The sequence below is a fragment of the Symphalangus syndactylus genome, chromosome 10 (assembly GCF_028878055.3).
Source record: "Symphalangus syndactylus isolate Jambi chromosome 10, NHGRI_mSymSyn1-v2.1_pri, whole genome shotgun sequence".
Taxonomy (NCBI): domain Eukaryota; kingdom Metazoa; phylum Chordata; class Mammalia; order Primates; family Hylobatidae; genus Symphalangus; species Symphalangus syndactylus.
The window spans coordinates 70,547,104-70,565,442 of record NC_072432.2 but is presented as its reverse complement, the minus strand read 5'-3'; positions in this window follow the sequence as shown (position 1 = coordinate 70,565,442).

Here is an 18,339-nt window from a genome sequence, read left to right as displayed (position 1 = left end):
TCAGTCAAAAGTAAGGTTAAACTCAGTTAGTTGAATGCACAGATCAGAAAGTAGTTTCACAGAATGCGCCTGTGTAGTTTTTATTTGAAGATATTACTTTTTCAACTATAGGCCTAATTGCGCTCCGAATGTCCTCATGCAGTTTCTACGGAAAGAGTGTTTAAGAACTGCACAATCTAAAGTAAGGATCAACTCTGTTAGTTGAATGCACAGATCACAAAGGAGTTTCACAGAATGCTTCTGTGTAGTATTTTTTGAAGATATTCCTTTTTCCACTGTAGTCCGCATAGCGCTCCGAATGTCCACTTGCAGTTTCTACAGAAAGAGTGTTTCAGAACTGCTCAATCAAAGGTAAGGTTCAATTATGTTAGTGGAATGCAGAGAACAGAAAGATGTTTCACAGAATGCTTCTGTGTAGTTTTTTTGAAGACATTCCTTTTCCCACTATAGGCCTCTTAGCGCACCGATTGTCCACTTGCAGTTTCTACAGAAAGAGTGTTTCGGAACTGCTCAATCAAAAGTAAGGTTCAACTATGTTAGTTGAATGCACCGAACACAAAGAAGTTTCACAGAATGCTTCTGTGTAGTTCTTATTTGAAGATATTCCTTTTCCACTATAGGCCTCTTAGCGCTCCGAATGTCCACTTGCAGTTTATTCAGAAAGAGTGTTTCAGATCTGCTCAATCAAAAGTAAGGTTCAACTCTGTTAGTTGAATGCACAGATCAGAAAGAAGTTTCACAGAATGCTTCTGGGTAGTTTGTATTTGAAGATATTCCTTTTTCCACTATAGGCCTCATTGCGCTCCGGAAGTCCAATTGTAGTTTCTACAGAAAGTGGGCTTCCGAAGTGCTCACTCAAAAGTAAGGTTAAACTCAGTTAGTTGAATGCACAGATCAGGAAGGAGTTTCACGGAATGCTTCTGTGTAGTATTTATTTGAAGATATTCCTTTTTCCACTGTAGTCCGCTTAGCGCTCAGAATGTCCACTTGCAGTTTCTACAGAAAAAGTGTTTCAGAACTGCTCAATCAAAAGTAAAGTTCAACTATGTTAGTTGAATGCACGGAACAAGTTTCACAGAATGCTTCTGTGTAGTTCTTATTTGAAGATATTCCTTTTCTACTATACGCCTCTTAGCTCTCCGAAGGTCCACTTGCAGTTTATTCAGAAAGAGTGTTTCAGATCTGCTCAATCAAAAGTAAGGTTCAACTCTGTTAGTTGAATGCACAGATCAGAAAGAAGTTTCACAGAATGCTTCTGGGTAGTTTGTATTTGAACATATTCCTTTCTCCACTATAGGCCTCTTAACGCTCCGGATGTCCAATTGCAGTTTCTACAAAAAGTGTGTTTCAGAAGTGCTCAGTCAAAAGTAAGGTTAAACTCAGTTAGTTGAATGCACAGATCAGAAAGTAGTTTCACAGAATGCTTCTGTGTAGTGTTTATTTGAATATATTCCCTTTTCCACTACAGGCCCCTTAGCGCTCCGAATGTCCACTTGAAATCTCTGTAGAAAGAGTGTTTCACAACTCCTCAATCAAAAGTAAGATTCAAATCTGTTAGTTGAATGCACTGATCAGAAAGAAGTTTCACAGAATGCTTCTGTATAGTCTTTATTTGAAGATAACCCTTTTTCCACTGTAGTCCGCTTAGCGGTCCGAATGTCCACTTGCAGTTTCTACAGAAAGAGTGTTTTAGAAATCCTCAATCAAAAGTAAGGTTCAACTCTGTTAGTTGAATGCACAGAACAGAAAGATGTTTCACAGAATGCTTCTCTGTAGTTTTTATTTGCCGATATTCCTTCTTCCCCTATAGGCCTTTTAGCGCTCCGAATGTCCACTTTCAATTTCTATAGAAAGAGTGTTTCAGAACTGCTCAATCAAAACGAATTTTCAACTCTGTTAGTTGAATGCACTGATCAGAAAGAAGTTTCACAGAATGCTTCTGTGTAGTCTTTATTGGAGGATATTCCTTTTTTTTTATGATTTTTTTTTATTATTATACTTTAGGGTTTTAGGGTACATGTGCACAATGTGAAGGTTTGTTACATATGTACCCATGTGCCATGTTGATTTCCTGCACCCATTAAGTCGTCATTTGGCCTTACGTGTATCTCCTAATGCTGTCCCTCCCCCGTCCCCCCACCCCACAACAGTCCCCGGAGCGTGATTTTCCCCTTCCTGTTTCCATGAGTTCTCATTGTTCAATTCCCACCTATGAGTGAGAACATGCGATGTTTGGTTTTTCGTCCTTGCGATAGTTTACTGAGAATGATGTTTTCCAGTTTCATCCGTGTCCCTACAAAGGACACGAACTCATCATTTTTTATGGCTGCATAGTATTCCATGGTGTATATGTGCCACATTTTCTTAATCCAGTCTATCGTTGTTGGACATTTGGGTTGGTTCCAACTCTTTGCTATTGTGAATAGTGCCGCAATAAACATACGTGTGCATGTGTCTTTATAGCAGCATGACTTATAGTCCTTTGGGTATATACCCAGTAATGGGATGGCTGGGTCAAATGGTATTTCTAGTTCTAGATCCCTGAGGAATCGCCACACTGACTTCCACAATGCTTGAACTAGTTTACAGTCCCACCAACAGTGTAAAAGTGTTCCTATTTCTCCAAATCCTCTCCAGCACCTGTTGTTTCCTGATTTTTTAATGATGGCCATTCTAACTGGTGTGAGATGGTATCTCACTGTGGTTTTGATTTGCATTTCTCTGATGGCCAGTGATGAGGAGCATTTCTTCATGTGTTTTTTGGCTGCATAAATGTCTTCTTTTGAGAATTGTCTGTTCATGTCCTCTGCCCACTTTTTGATGGGGTTGTTTGTTTTTTCTTGTAAATTTGTTTGGGTTCATTGTAGATTCTGGATATTAGCCCTTTGTCAGATGAGTAGGTTGCAAAATTTTCTCCCATTGTGTAGGTTGCCTGTTCACTCTGATGAGAGTTTCTTTTGCTGTGCAGAAGCTCTTTAGTTTAATGAGATCCCATTTGTCGATTTTGGCTTTTGTTGCCATTGCTTTTGGTGTTTTAGACATGAAGTCCTTGCCCACGCCTATGTCCTGAATGGTATTGCCTAGGTTTTCTTGTAGGATTTTAATGGTTTTAAGACTAATATATAAGTCTTTAATCCATCTTGAATTAATTTTGGTATAAGGTGTAAGGAAGGGATCCAGTTGCAGCTTTCTACATATGGCTAGCCAGTTTTCCCAGCACCATTTATTAAATAGGGAAGCCTTTCCCCATTTCTTGTTTTTGTCAGGTTTGTCAAAGATCAGATAGTTGTAGCTATGCGGCATCATTTCTGAGGGCTCTGTTCTGTCCCATTGATCTATGTCTCTGTTGTGGTACCAGTACCATGCTGTTTTGGTTACTGTAGCGTGATGCCTCCAGCTTTGTTCTTTTGGCTTAGGATTGACTTGGCGATGCGGGCTCTTTTTTGGTTCCATATGAACTTTAGAGTAGTTTTTTCCAATTCTGTGAAGAAAGTCATTGGTAGCTTGATGGGGATGGCATTGAATCTATAAATTACCTTCGGCAGTAAGTATGGCCATTTTCACGATATTGATTCTTCCAACCAATGAGCATGGAATGTTCTTCCATTTGTTTGTATCCTCTTTTATTTCATTGAGCAGTGGTTTGTAGTTCTCCTTGAAGAGGTCCTTCACATCCCTTGTAAGTTGGATTCCTAGGTATTTTATTCTCTTTGAAGCAATTGTGAATGAGAGTTCACTCATGATTTGGCTCTCTGTTTGTCTTTTATTGGTGTACAAGAATGCTTGTGATTTTTGTACATTAATTTTGTATCCTGAGACTTTGCTGAATTGGCTAATCAGCTTAAGGAGATTTTGGGCTGAGACAATGGGGTTTTCTAGATATACAATCATGTCATCTGCAAACAGGGACAATTTGACTTCCTCTTTTCCTAATTGAATACACTTTATTTCCTTCTCCTGCCTGATTGCTCTGGCCAGGATATTCCTTTTTCAACTATCGACCATTTAGCGCTCCGAATGTCCACTTGCAGTTTCTGCAGAAAGAGTGTTTCAGAACTGCTCAATCAAAACTAAGGTTGAACTATGTTAGTTGAATGCACAGAAGAGAAAGAAGTTTCGCAGAATTCTTCTGTGTAGTTTTTTTTTGAAGATATTCCTTTTTCCACTACAGGCCTCTTAGCGCACCGAATGTCCACTTGCAGTTTCTATAGAAAGAGTGTTTCAGAACTGCACAATCAAAAGTAAGGTTCAACTATGTTAGTTGAATGCACGGAACACAAAGAAGTTTCAGGGAATGCTTCTGTGTAGTTCTTATTTGAAGATATTCCTTTTCCACTATAGGCCTCTTAGCGCTCCGAATGTCCACTTGCCGTGTATTCAGAAAGAGTGTTTAAGATCTGCTCAATCAAAAGTAAGGTTCAACTCTGTCAATTGAATTCACAGATCAGAAAGAAGTTTCACAGAATGCTTCTGTGTAGTATTTGTTTGAGGATATTCCTTTTTCCACTGTAGTCCGCTTAGCGCTCCGAATGTCCACTTGCAGTTTCTACAGAAAGAGTGTTTAAGAACTGCTCAATCAAAAGTAAAGTTCAACTCTGTTAGTTGAATGCACAGGTCAGAAAGAAGTTTCACCGAATGCTTCTGGGTAGTTTGTATTTGAAGATAATCCTTTTTCCAGTATAGGCCTCATAGCTCTCCGAATATCCCCTTGCAGTTTCTACAGACAAGAGTGTTTCAGAACTGCTCAGTCAAAAGTAAGGTTCAGCTATGTGAGTTCAATGCACAGAACAGAAAGTAGCTTCACAGAATGCTTCTTTGTAGTTTTCATTTGAAGATATTTCTTTTTGCACTTGAGGCCTCATAGCGCTCCGAAGGGCACTTGCAGTTTCTAATGAAAGAGTGTTTCTTAATTCCTCAAAGTAAGGTTCAACTCTGTTATTTGAATGCACAGAACAGAAAAAAGTTTCACAGAATGCTTCTGTGTAGTTTTTATTTGAAGATATATCTTTTTCCACTATAGGCTTCTTAGCGCACAGAATGTCCACTTGCAGTTTCTACAGAAACAGTGTTTCAGAACTGCTCAATAAAATGTAAGGTTCAACTCTGCTAGTAGGATGCACAGATCAGAAAGTATTTTCACAGAATGCTTCTGGGTAATTTGTATTTGAAGATATTCCTTTTTCCACTATAGGCCTCTTAGCGCTCCGGATGTCCAATTGCAGTTTCTACAGAAAGTGTGTTTCAGAAGTGCTCAGTCAAAAGTAAGGTTAAACTCAGTTAGTTGAATGCACAGATCAGAAAGTAGTTTCACAGAATGCGCCTGTGTAGTTTTTATTTGAAGATATTACTTTTTCAACTATAGGCCTAATTGCGCTCCGAATGTCCTCATGCAGTTTCTACGGAAAGAGTGTTTAAGAACTGCACAATCTAAAGTAAGGATCAACTCTGTTAGTTGAATGCACAGATCACAAAGGAGTTTCACAGAATGCTTCTGTGTAGTATTTTTTGAAGATATTCCTTTTTCCACTGTAGTCCGCATAGCGCTCCGAATGTCCACTTGCAGTTTCTACAGAAAGAGTGTTTCAGAACTGCTCAATCAAAGGTAAGGTTCAATTATGTTAGTGGAATGCAGAGAACAGAAAGATGTTTCACAGAATGCTTCTGTGTAGTTTTTTTGAAGACATTCCTTTTCCCACTATAGGCCTCTTAGCGCACCGATTGTCCACTTGCAGTTTCTACAGAAAGAGTGTTTCGGAACTGCTCAATCAAAAGTAAGGTTCAACTATGTTAGTTGAATGCACCGAACACAAAGAAGTTTCACAGAATGCTTCTGTGTAGTTCTTATTTGAAGATATTCCTTTTCCACTATAGGCCTCTTAGCGCTCCGAATGTCCACTTGCAGTTTATTCAGAAAGAGTGTTTCAGATCTGCTCAATCAAAAGTAAGGTTCAACTCTGTTAGTTGAATGCACAGATCAGAAAGAAGTTTCACAGAATGCTTCTGGGTAGTTTGTATTTGAAGATATTCCTTTTTCCACTATAGGCCTCATTGCGCTCCGGAAGTCCAATTGTAGTTTCTACAGAAAGTGGGCTTCCGAAGTGCTCACTCAAAAGTAAGGTTAAACTCAGTTAGTTGAATGCACAGATCAGGAAGGAGTTTCACGGAATGCTTCTGTGTAGTATTTATTTGAAGATATTCCTTTTTCCACTGTAGTCCGCTTAGCGCTCAGAATGTCCACTTGCAGTTTCTACAGAAAAAGTGTTTCAGAACTGCTCAATCAAAAGTAAAGTTCAACTATGTTAGTTGAATGCACGGAACAAGTTTCACAGAATGCTTCTGTGTAGTTCTTATTTGAAGATATTCCTTTTCTACTATACGCCTCTTAGCTCTCCGAAGGTCCACTTGCAGTTTATTCAGAAAGAGTGTTTCAGATCTGCTCAATCAAAAGTAAGGTTCAACTCTGTTAGTTGAATGCACAGATCAGAAAGAAGTTTCACAGAATGCTTCTGGGTAGTTTGTATTTGAACATATTCCTTTCTCCACTATAGGCCTCTTAACGCTCCGGATGTCCAATTGCAGTTTCTACAAAAAGTGTGTTTCAGAAGTGCTCAGTCAAAAGTAAGGTTAAACTCAGTTAGTTGAATGCACAGATCAGAAAGTAGTTTCACAGAATGCTTCTGTGTAGTGTTTATTTGAATATATTCCCTTTTCCACTACAGGCCCCTTAGCGCTCCGAATGTCCACTTGAAATCTCTGTAGAAAGAGTGTTTCACAACTCCTCAATCAAAAGTAAGATTCAAATCTGTTAGTTGAATGCACTGATCAGAAAGAAGTTTCACAGAATGCTTCTGTATAGTCTTTATTTGAAGATAACCCTTTTTCCACTGTAGTCCGCTTAGCGGTCCGAATGTCCACTTGCAGTTTCTACAGAAAGAGTGTTTTAGAAATCCTCAATCAAAAGTAAGGTTCAACTCTGTTAGTTGAATGCACAGAACAGAAAGATGTTTCACAGAATGCTTCTCTGTAGTTTTTATTTGCCGATATTCCTTCTTCCCCTATAGGCCTTTTAGCGCTCCGAATGTCCACTTTCAATTTCTATAGAAAGAGTGTTTCAGAACTGCTCAATCAAAACGAATTTTCAACTCTGTTAGTTGAATGCACTGATCAGAAAGAAGTTTCACAGAATGCTTCTGTGTAGTCTTTATTGGAGGATATTCCTTTTTTTTTATGATTTTTTTTTATTATTATACTTTAGGGTTTTAGGGTACATGTGCACAATGTGAAGGTTTGTTACATATGTACCCATGTGCCATGTTGATTTCCTGCACCCATTAAGTCGTCATTTGGCCTTACGTGTATCTCCTAATGCTGTCCCTCCCCCGTCCCCCCACCCCACAACAGTCCCCGGAGCGTGATTTTCCCCTTCCTGTTTCCATGAGTTCTCATTGTTCAATTCCCACCTATGAGTGAGAACATGCGATGTTTGGTTTTTCGTCCTTGCGATAGTTTACTGAGAATGATGTTTTCCAGTTTCATCCGTGTCCCTACAAAGGACACGAACTCATCATTTTTTATGGCTGCATAGTATTCCATGGTGTATATGTGCCACATTTTCTTAATCCAGTCTATCGTTGTTGGACATTTGGGTTGGTTCCAACTCTTTGCTATTGTGAATAGTGCCGCAATAAACATACGTGTGCATGTGTCTTTATAGCAGCATGACTTATAGTCCTTTGGGTATATACCCAGTAATGGGATGGCTGGGTCAAATGGTATTTCTAGTTCTAGATCCCTGAGGAATCGCCACACTGACTTCCACAATGCTTGAACTAGTTTACAGTCCCACCAACAGTGTAAAAGTGTTCCTATTTCTCCAAATCCTCTCCAGCACCTGTTGTTTCCTGATTTTTTAATGATGGCCATTCTAACTGGTGTGAGATGGTATCTCACTGTGGTTTTGATTTGCATTTCTCTGATGGCCAGTGATGAGGAGCATTTCTTCATGTGTTTTTTGGCTGCATAAATGTCTTCTTTTGAGAATTGTCTGTTCATGTCCTCTGCCCACTTTTTGATGGGGTTGTTTGTTTTTTCTTGTAAATTTGTTTGGGTTCATTGTAGATTCTGGATATTAGCCCTTTGTCAGATGAGTAGGTTGCAAAATTTTCTCCCATTGTGTAGGTTGCCTGTTCACTCTGATGAGAGTTTCTTTTGCTGTGCAGAAGCTCTTTAGTTTAATGAGATCCCATTTGTCGATTTTGGCTTTTGTTGCCATTGCTTTTGGTGTTTTAGACATGAAGTCCTTGCCCACGCCTATGTCCTGAATGGTATTGCCTAGGTTTTCTTGTAGGATTTTAATGGTTTTAAGACTAATATATAAGTCTTTAATCCATCTTGAATTAATTTTGGTATAAGGTGTAAGGAAGGGATCCAGTTGCAGCTTTCTACATATGGCTAGCCAGTTTTCCCAGCACCATTTATTAAATAGGGAAGCCTTTCCCCATTTCTTGTTTTTGTCAGGTTTGTCAAAGATCAGATAGTTGTAGCTATGCGGCATCATTTCTGAGGGCTCTGTTCTGTCCCATTGATCTATGTCTCTGTTGTGGTACCAGTACCATGCTGTTTTGGTTACTGTAGCGTGATGCCTCCAGCTTTGTTCTTTTGGCTTAGGATTGACTTGGCGATGCGGGCTCTTTTTTGGTTCCATATGAACTTTAGAGTAGTTTTTTCCAATTCTGTGAAGAAAGTCATTGGTAGCTTGATGGGGATGGCATTGAATCTATAAATTACCTTCGGCAGTAAGTATGGCCATTTTCACGATATTGATTCTTCCAACCAATGAGCATGGAATGTTCTTCCATTTGTTTGTATCCTCTTTTATTTCATTGAGCAGTGGTTTGTAGTTCTCCTTGAAGAGGTCCTTCACATCCCTTGTAAGTTGGATTCCTAGGTATTTTATTCTCTTTGAAGCAATTGTGAATGAGAGTTCACTCATGATTTGGCTCTCTGTTTGTCTTTTATTGGTGTACAAGAATGCTTGTGATTTTTGTACATTAATTTTGTATCCTGAGACTTTGCTGAATTGGCTAATCAGCTTAAGGAGATTTTGGGCTGAGACAATGGGGTTTTCTAGATATACAATCATGTCATCTGCAAACAGGGACAATTTGACTTCCTCTTTTCCTAATTGAATACACTTTATTTCCTTCTCCTGCCTGATTGCTCTGGCCAGGATATTCCTTTTTCAACTATCGACCATTTAGCGCTCCGAATGTCCACTTGCAGTTTCTGCAGAAAGAGTGTTTCAGAACTGCTCAATCAAAACTAAGGTTGAACTATGTTAGTTGAATGCACAGAAGAGAAAGAAGTTTCGCAGAATTCTTCTGTGTAGTTTTTTTTTGAAGATATTCCTTTTTCCACTACAGGCCTCTTAGCGCACCGAATGTCCACTTGCAGTTTCTATAGAAAGAGTGTTTCAGAACTGCACAATCAAAAGTAAGGTTCAACTATGTTAGTTGAATGCACGGAACACAAAGAAGTTTCAGGGAATGCTTCTGTGTAGTTCTTATTTGAAGATATTCCTTTTCCACTATAGGCCTCTTAGCGCTCCGAATGTCCACTTGCCGTGTATTCAGAAAGAGTGTTTAAGATCTGCTCAATCAAAAGTAAGGTTCAACTCTGTCAATTGAATTCACAGATCAGAAAGAAGTTTCACAGAATGCTTCTGTGTAGTATTTGTTTGAGGATATTCCTTTTTCCACTGTAGTCCGCTTAGCGCTCCGAATGTCCACTTGCAGTTTCTACAGAAAGAGTGTTTAAGAACTGCTCAATCAAAAGTAAAGTTCAACTCTGTTAGTTGAATGCACAGGTCAGAAAGAAGTTTCACCGAATGCTTCTGGGTAGTTTGTATTTGAAGATAATCCTTTTTCCAGTATAGGCCTCATAGCTCTCCGAATATCCCCTTGCAGTTTCTACAGACAAGAGTGTTTCAGAACTGCTCAGTCAAAAGTAAGGTTCAGCTATGTGAGTTCAATGCACAGAACAGAAAGTAGCTTCACAGAATGCTTCTTTGTAGTTTTCATTTGAAGATATTTCTTTTTGCACTTGAGGCCTCATAGCGCTCCGAAGGGCACTTGCAGTTTCTAATGAAAGAGTGTTTCTTAATTCCTCAAAGTAAGGTTCAACTCTGTTATTTGAATGCACAGAACAGAAAAAAGTTTCACAGAATGCTTCTGTGTAGTTTTTATTTGAAGATATATCTTTTTCCACTATAGGCTTCTTAGCGCACAGAATGTCCACTTGCAGTTTCTACAGAAACAGTGTTTCAGAACTGCTCAATAAAATGTAAGGTTCAACTCTGCTAGTAGGATGCACAGATCAGAAAGTATTTTCACAGAATGCTTCTGGGTAATTTGTATTTGAAGATATTCCTTTTTCCACTATAGGCCTCTTAGCGCTCCGGATGTCCAATTGCAGTTTCTACAGAAAGTGTGTTTCAGAAGTGCTCAGTCAAAAGTAAGGTTAAACTCAGTTAGTTGAATGCACAGATCAGAAAGTAGTTTCACAGAATGCGCCTGTGTAGTTTTTATTTGAAGATATTACTTTTTCAACTATAGGCCTAATTGCGCTCCGAATGTCCTCATGCAGTTTCTACGGAAAGAGTGTTTAAGAACTGCACAATCTAAAGTAAGGATCAACTCTGTTAGTTGAATGCACAGATCACAAAGGAGTTTCACAGAATGCTTCTGTGTAGTATTTTTTGAAGATATTCCTTTTTCCACTGTAGTCCGCATAGCGCTCCGAATGTCCACTTGCAGTTTCTACAGAAAGAGTGTTTCAGAACTGCTCAATCAAAGGTAAGGTTCAATTATGTTAGTGGAATGCAGAGAACAGAAAGATGTTTCACAGAATGCTTCTGTGTAGTTTTTTTGAAGACATTCCTTTTCCCACTATAGGCCTCTTAGCGCACCGATTGTCCACTTGCAGTTTCTACAGAAAGAGTGTTTCGGAACTGCTCAATCAAAAGTAAGGTTCAACTATGTTAGTTGAATGCACCGAACACAAAGAAGTTTCACAGAATGCTTCTGTGTAGTTCTTATTTGAAGATATTCCTTTTCCACTATAGGCCTCTTAGCGCTCCGAATGTCCACTTGCAGTTTATTCAGAAAGAGTGTTTCAGATCTGCTCAATCAAAAGTAAGGTTCAACTCTGTTAGTTGAATGCACAGATCAGAAAGAAATTTCACAGAATGCTTCTGGGTAGTTTGTATTTGAAGATATTCCTTTTTCCACTATAGGCCTCATTGCGCTCCGGAAGTCCAATTGTAGTTTCTACAGAAAGTGGGCTTCCGAAGTGCTCACTCAAAAGTAAGGTTAAACTCAGTTAGTTGAATGCACAGATCAGGAAGGAGTTTCACGGAATGCTTCTGTGTAGTATTTATTTGAAGATATTCCTTTTTCCACTGTAGTCCGCTTAGCGCTCAGAATGTCCACTTGCAGTTTCTACAGAAAAAGTGTTTCAGAACTGCTCAATCAAAAGTAAAGTTCAACTATGTTAGTTGAATGCACGGAACAAGTTTCACAGAATGCTTCTGTGTAGTTCTTATTTGAAGATATTCCTTTTCTACTATACGCCTCTTAGCTCTCCGAAGGTCCACTTGCAGTTTATTCAGAAAGAGTGTTTCAGATCTGCTCAATCAAAAGTAAGGTTCAACTCTGTTAGTTGAATGCACAGATCAGAAAGAAGTTTCACAGAATGCTTCTGGGTAGTTTGTATTTGAACATATTCCTTTTTCCACTATAGGCCTCTTAACGCTCCGGATGTCCAATTGCAGTTTCTACAAAAAGTGTGTTTCAGAAGTGCTCAGTCAAAAGTAAGGTTAAACTCAGTTAGTTGAATGCACAGATCAGAAAGTAGTTTCACAGAATGCTTCTGTGTAGTGTTTATTTGAATATATTCCCTTTTCCACTACAGGCCCCTTAGCGCTCCGAATGTCCACTTGAAATCTCTGTAGAAAGAGTGTTTCACAACTCCTCAATCAAAAGTAAGATTCAAATCTGTTAGTTGAATGCACTGATCAGAAAGAAGTTTCACAGAATGCTTCTGTATAGTCTTTATTTGAAGATAACCCTTTTTCCACTGTAGTCCGCTTAGCGGTCCGAATGTCCACTTGCAGTTTCTACAGAAAGAGTGTTTTAGAAATCCTCAATCAAAAGTAAGGTTCAACTCTGTTAGTTGAATGCACAGAACAGAAAGATGTTTCACAGAATGCTTCTCTGTAGTTTTTATTTGCCGATATTCCTTCTTCCCCTATAGGCCTTTTAGCGCTCCGAATGTCCACTTTCAATTTCTATAGAAAGAGTGTTTCAGAACTGCTCAATCAAAACGAATTTTCAACTCTGTTAGTTGAATGCACTGATCAGAAAGAAGTTTCACAGAATGCTTCTGTGTAGTCTTTATTGGAGGATATTCCTTTTTTTTTATGATTTTTTTTTATTATTATACTTTAGGGTTTTAGGGTACATGTGCACAATGTGAAGGTTTGTTACATATGTACCCATGTGCCATGTTGATTTCCTGCACCCATTAAGTCGTCATTTGGCCTTACGTGTATCTCCTAATGCTGTCCCTCCCCCGTCCCCCCACCCCACAACAGTCCCCGGAGCGTGATTTTCCCCTTCCTGTTTCCATGAGTTCTCATTGTTCAATTCCCACCTATGAGTGAGAACATGCGATGTTTGGTTTTTCGTCCTTGCGATAGTTTACTGAGAATGATGTTTTCCAGTTTCATCCGTGTCCCTACAAAGGACACGAACTCATCATTTTTTATGGCTGCATAGTATTCCATGGTGTATATGTGCCACATTTTCTTAATCCAGTCTATCGTTGTTGGACATTTGGGTTGGTTCCAACTCTTTGCTATTGTGAATAGTGCCGCAATAAACATACGTGTGCATGTGTCTTTATAGCAGCATGACTTATAGTCCTTTGGGTATATACCCAGTAATGGGATGGCTGGGTCAAATGGTATTTCTAGTTCTAGATCCCTGAGGAATCGCCACACTGACTTCCACAATGCTTGAACTAGTTTACAGTCCCACCAACAGTGTAAAAGTGTTCCTATTTCTCCAAATCCTCTCCAGCACCTGTTGTTTCCTGATTTTTTAATGATGGCCATTCTAACTGGTGTGAGATGGTATCTCACTGTGGTTTTGATTTGCATTTCTCTGATGGCCAGTGATGAGGAGCATTTCTTCATGTGTTTTTTGGCTGCATAAATGTCTTCTTTTGAGAATTGTCTGTTCATGTCCTCTGCCCACTTTTTGATGGGGTTGTTTGTTTTTTCTTGTAAATTTGTTTGGGTTCATTGTAGATTCTGGATATTAGCCCTTTGTCAGATGAGTAGGTTGCAAAATTTTCTCCCATTGTGTAGGTTGCCTGTTCACTCTGATGAGAGTTTCTTTTGCTGTGCAGAAGCTCTTTAGTTTAATGAGATCCCATTTGTCGATTTTGGCTTTTGTTGCCATTGCTTTTGGTGTTTTAGACATGAAGTCCTTGCCCACGCCTATGTCCTGAATGGTATTGCCTAGGTTTTCTTGTAGGATTTTAATGGTTTTAAGACTAATATATAAGTCTTTAATCCATCTTGAATTAATTTTGGTATAAGGTGTAAGGAAGGGATCCAGTTGCAGCTTTCTACATATGGCTAGCCAGTTTTCCCAGCACCATTTATTAAATAGGGAAGCCTTTCCCCATTTCTTGTTTTTGTCAGGTTTGTCAAAGATCAGATAGTTGTAGCTATGCGGCATCATTTCTGAGGGCTCTGTTCTGTCCCATTGATCTATGTCTCTGTTGTGGTACCAGTACCATGCTGTTTTGGTTACTGTAGCGTGATGCCTCCAGCTTTGTTCTTTTGGCTTAGGATTGACTTGGCGATGCGGGCTCTTTTTTGGTTCCATATGAACTTTAGAGTAGTTTTTTCCAATTCTGTGAAGAAAGTCATTGGTAGCTTGATGGGGATGGCATTGAATCTATAAATTACCTTCGGCAGTAAGTATGGCCATTTTCACGATATTGATTCTTCCAACCAATGAGCATGGAATGTTCTTCCATTTGTTTGTATCCTCTTTTATTTCATTGAGCAGTGGTTTGTAGTTCTCCTTGAAGAGGTCCTTCACATCCCTTGTAAGTTGGATTCCTAGGTATTTTATTCTCTTTGAAGCAATTGTGAATGAGAGTTCACTCATGATTTGGCTCTCTGTTTGTCTTTTATTGGTGTACAAGAATGCTTGTGATTTTTGTACATTAATTTTGTATCCTGAGACTTTGCTGAATTGGCTAATCAGCTTAAGGAGATTTTGGGCTGAGACAATGGGGTTTTCTAGATATACAATCATGTCATCTGCAAACAGGGACAATTTGACTTCCTCTTTTCCTAATTGAATACACTTTATTTCCTTCTCCTGCCTGATTGCTCTGGCCAGGATATTCCTTTTTCAACTATCGACCATTTAGCGCTCCGAATGTCCACTTGCAGTTTCTGCAGAAAGAGTGTTTCAGAACTGCTCAATCAAAACTAAGGTTGAACTATGTTAGTTGAATGCACAGAAGAGAAAGAAGTTTCGCAGAATTCTTCTGTGTAGTTTTTTTTTGAAGATATTCCTTTTTCCACTACAGGCCTCTTAGCGCACCGAATGTCCACTTGCAGTTTCTATAGAAAGAGTGTTTCAGAACTGCACAATCAAAAGTAAGGTTCAACTATGTTAGTTGAATGCACGGAACACAAAGAAGTTTCAGGGAATGCTTCTGTGTAGTTCTTATTTGAAGATATTCCTTTTCCACTATAGGCCTCTTAGCGCTCCGAATGTCCACTTGCCGTGTATTCAGAAAGAGTGTTTAAGATCTGCTCAATCAAAAGTAAGGTTCAACTCTGTCAATTGAATTCACAGATCAGAAAGAAGTTTCACAGAATGCTTCTGTGTAGTATTTGTTTGAGGATATTCCTTTTTCCACTGTAGTCCGCTTAGCGCTCCGAATGTCCACTTGCAGTTTCTACAGAAAGAGTGTTTAAGAACTGCTCAATCAAAAGTAAAGTTCAACTCTGTTAGTTGAATGCACAGGTCAGAAAGAAGTTTCACCGAATGCTTCTGGGTAGTTTGTATTTGAAGATAATCCTTTTTCCAGTATAGGCCTCATAGCTCTCCGAATATCCCCTTGCAGTTTCTACAGACAAGAGTGTTTCAGAACTGCTCAGTCAAAAGTAAGGTTCAGCTATGTGAGTTCAATGCACAGAACAGAAAGTAGCTTCACAGAATGCTTCTTTGTAGTTTTCATTTGAAGATATTTCTTTTTGCACTTGAGGCCTCATAGCGCTCCGAAGGGCACTTGCAGTTTCTAATGAAAGAGTGTTTCTTAATTCCTCAAAGTAAGGTTCAACTCTGTTATTTGAATGCACAGAACAGAAAAAAGTTTCACAGAATGCTTCTGTGTAGTTTTTATTTGAAGATATATCTTTTTCCACTATAGGCTTCTTAGCGCACAGAATGTCCACTTGCAGTTTCTACAGAAACAGTGTTTCAGAACTGCTCAATAAAATGTAAGGTTCAACTCTGCTAGTAGGATGCACAGATCAGAAAGTATTTTCACAGAATGCTTCTGGGTAATTTGTATTTGAAGATATTCCTTTTTCCACTATAGGCCTCTTAGCGCTCCGGATGTCCAATTGCAGTTTCTACAGAAAGTGTGTTTCAGAAGTGCTCAGTCAAAAGTAAGGTTAAACTCAGTTAGTTGAATGCACAGATCAGAAAGTAGTTTCACAGAATGCGCCTGTGTAGTTTTTATTTGAAGATATTACTTTTTCAACTATAGGCCTAATTGCGCTCCGAATGTCCTCATGCAGTTTCTACGGAAAGAGTGTTTAAGAACTGCACAATCTAAAGTAAGGATCAACTCTGTTAGTTGAATGCACAGATCACAAAGGAGTTTCACAGAATGCTTCTGTGTAGTATTTTTTGAAGATATTCCTTTTTCCACTGTAGTCCGCATAGCGCTCCGAATGTCCACTTGCAGTTTCTACAGAAAGAGTGTTTCAGAACTGCTCAATCAAAGGTAAGGTTCAATTATGTTAGTGGAATGCAGAGAACAGAAAGATGTTTCACAGAATGCTTCTGTGTAGTTTTTTTGAAGACATTCCTTTTCCCACTATAGGCCTCTTAGCGCACCGATTGTCCACTTGCAGTTTCTACAGAAAGAGTGTTTCGGAACTGCTCAATCAAAAGTAAGGTTCAACTATGTTAGTTGAATGCACCGAACACAAAGAAGTTTCACAGAATGCTTCTGTGTAGTTCTTATTTGAAGATATTCCTTTTCCACTATAGGCCTCTTAGCGCTCCGAATGTCCACTTGCAGTTTATTCAGAAAGAGTGTTTCAGATCTGCTCAATCAAAAGTAAGGTTCAACTCTGTTAGTTGAATGCACAGATCAGAAAGAAGTTTCACAGAATGCTTCTGGGTAGTTTGTATTTGAAGATATTCCTTTTTCCACTATAGGCCTCATTGCGCTCCGGAAGTCCAATTGTAGTTTCTACAGAAAGTGGGCTTCCGAAGTGCTCACTCAAAAGTAAGGTTAAACTCAGTTAGTTGAATGCACAGATCAGGAAGGAGTTTCACGGAATGCTTCTGTGTAGTATTTATTTGAAGATATTCCTTTTTCCACTGTAGTCCGCTTAGCGCTCAGAATGTCCACTTGCAGTTTCTACAGAAAAAGTGTTTCAGAACTGCTCAATCAAAAGTAAAGTTCAACTATGTTAGTTGAATGCACGGAACAAGTTTCACAGAATGCTTCTGTGTAGTTCTTATTTGAAGATATTCCTTTTCTACTATACGCCTCTTAGCTCTCCGAAGGTCCACTTGCAGTTTATTCAGAAAGAGTGTTTCAGATCTGCTCAATCAAAAGTAAGGTTCAACTCTGTTAGTTGAATGCACAGATCAGAAAGAAGTTTCACAGAATGCTTCTGGGTAGTTTGTATTTGAACATATTCCTTTTTCCACTATAGGCCTCTTAACGCTCCGGATGTCCAATTGCAGTTTCTACAAAAAGTGTGTTTCAGAAGTGCTCAGTCAAAAGTAAGGTTAAACTCAGTTAGTTGAATGCACAGATCAGAAAGTAGTTTCACAGAATGCTTCTGTGTAGTGTTTATTTGAATATATTCCCTTTTCCACTACAGGCCCCTTAGCGCTCCGAATGTCCACTTGAAATCTCTGTAGAAAGAGTGTTTCACAACTCCTCAATCAAAAGTAAGATTCAAATCTGTTAGTTGAATGCACTGATCAGAAAGAAGTTTCACAGAATGCTTCTGTATAGTCTTTATTTGAAGATAACCCTTTTTCCACTGTAGTCCGCTTAGCGGTCCGAATGTCCACTTGCAGTTTCTACAGAAAGAGTGTTTTAGAAATCCTCAATCAAAAGTAAGGTTCAACTCTGTTAGTTGAATGCACAGAACAGAAAGATGTTTCACAGAATGCTTCTCTGTAGTTTTTATTTGCCGATATTCCTTCTTCCCCTATAGGCCTTTTAGCGCTCCGAATGTCCACTTTCAATTTCTATAGAAAGAGTGTTTCAGAACTGCTCAATCAAAACGAATTTTCAACTCTGTTAGTTGAATGCACTGATCAGAAAGAAGTTTCACAGAATGCTTCTGTGTAGTCTTTATTGGAGGATATTCCTTTTTTTTTATGATTTTTTTTTATTATTATACTTTAGGGTTTTAGGGTACATGTGCACAATGTGAAGGTTTGTTACATATGTACCCATGTGCCATGTTGATTTCCTGCACCCATTAAGTCGTCATTTGGCCTTACGTGTATCTCCTAATGCTGTCCCTCCCCCGTCCCCCCACCCCACAACAGTCCCCGGAGCGTGATTTTCCCCTTCCTGTTTCCATGAGTTCTCATTGTTCAATTCCCACCTATGAGTGAGAACATGCGATGTTTGGTTTTTCGTCCTTGCGATAGTTTACTGAGAATGATGTTTTCCAGTTTCATCCGTGTCCCTACAAAGGACACGAACTCATCATTTTTTATGGCTGCATAGTATTCCATGGTGTATATGTGCCACATTTTCTTAATCCAGTCTATCGTTGTTGGACATTTGGGTTGGTTCCAACTCTTTGCTATTGTGAATAGTGCCGCAATAAACATACGTGTGCATGTGTCTTTATAGCAGCATGACTTATAGTCCTTTGGGTATATACCCAGTAATGGGATGGCTGGGTCAAATGGTATTTCTAGTTCTAGATCCCTGAGGAATCGCCACACTGACTTCCACAATGCTTGAACTAGTTTA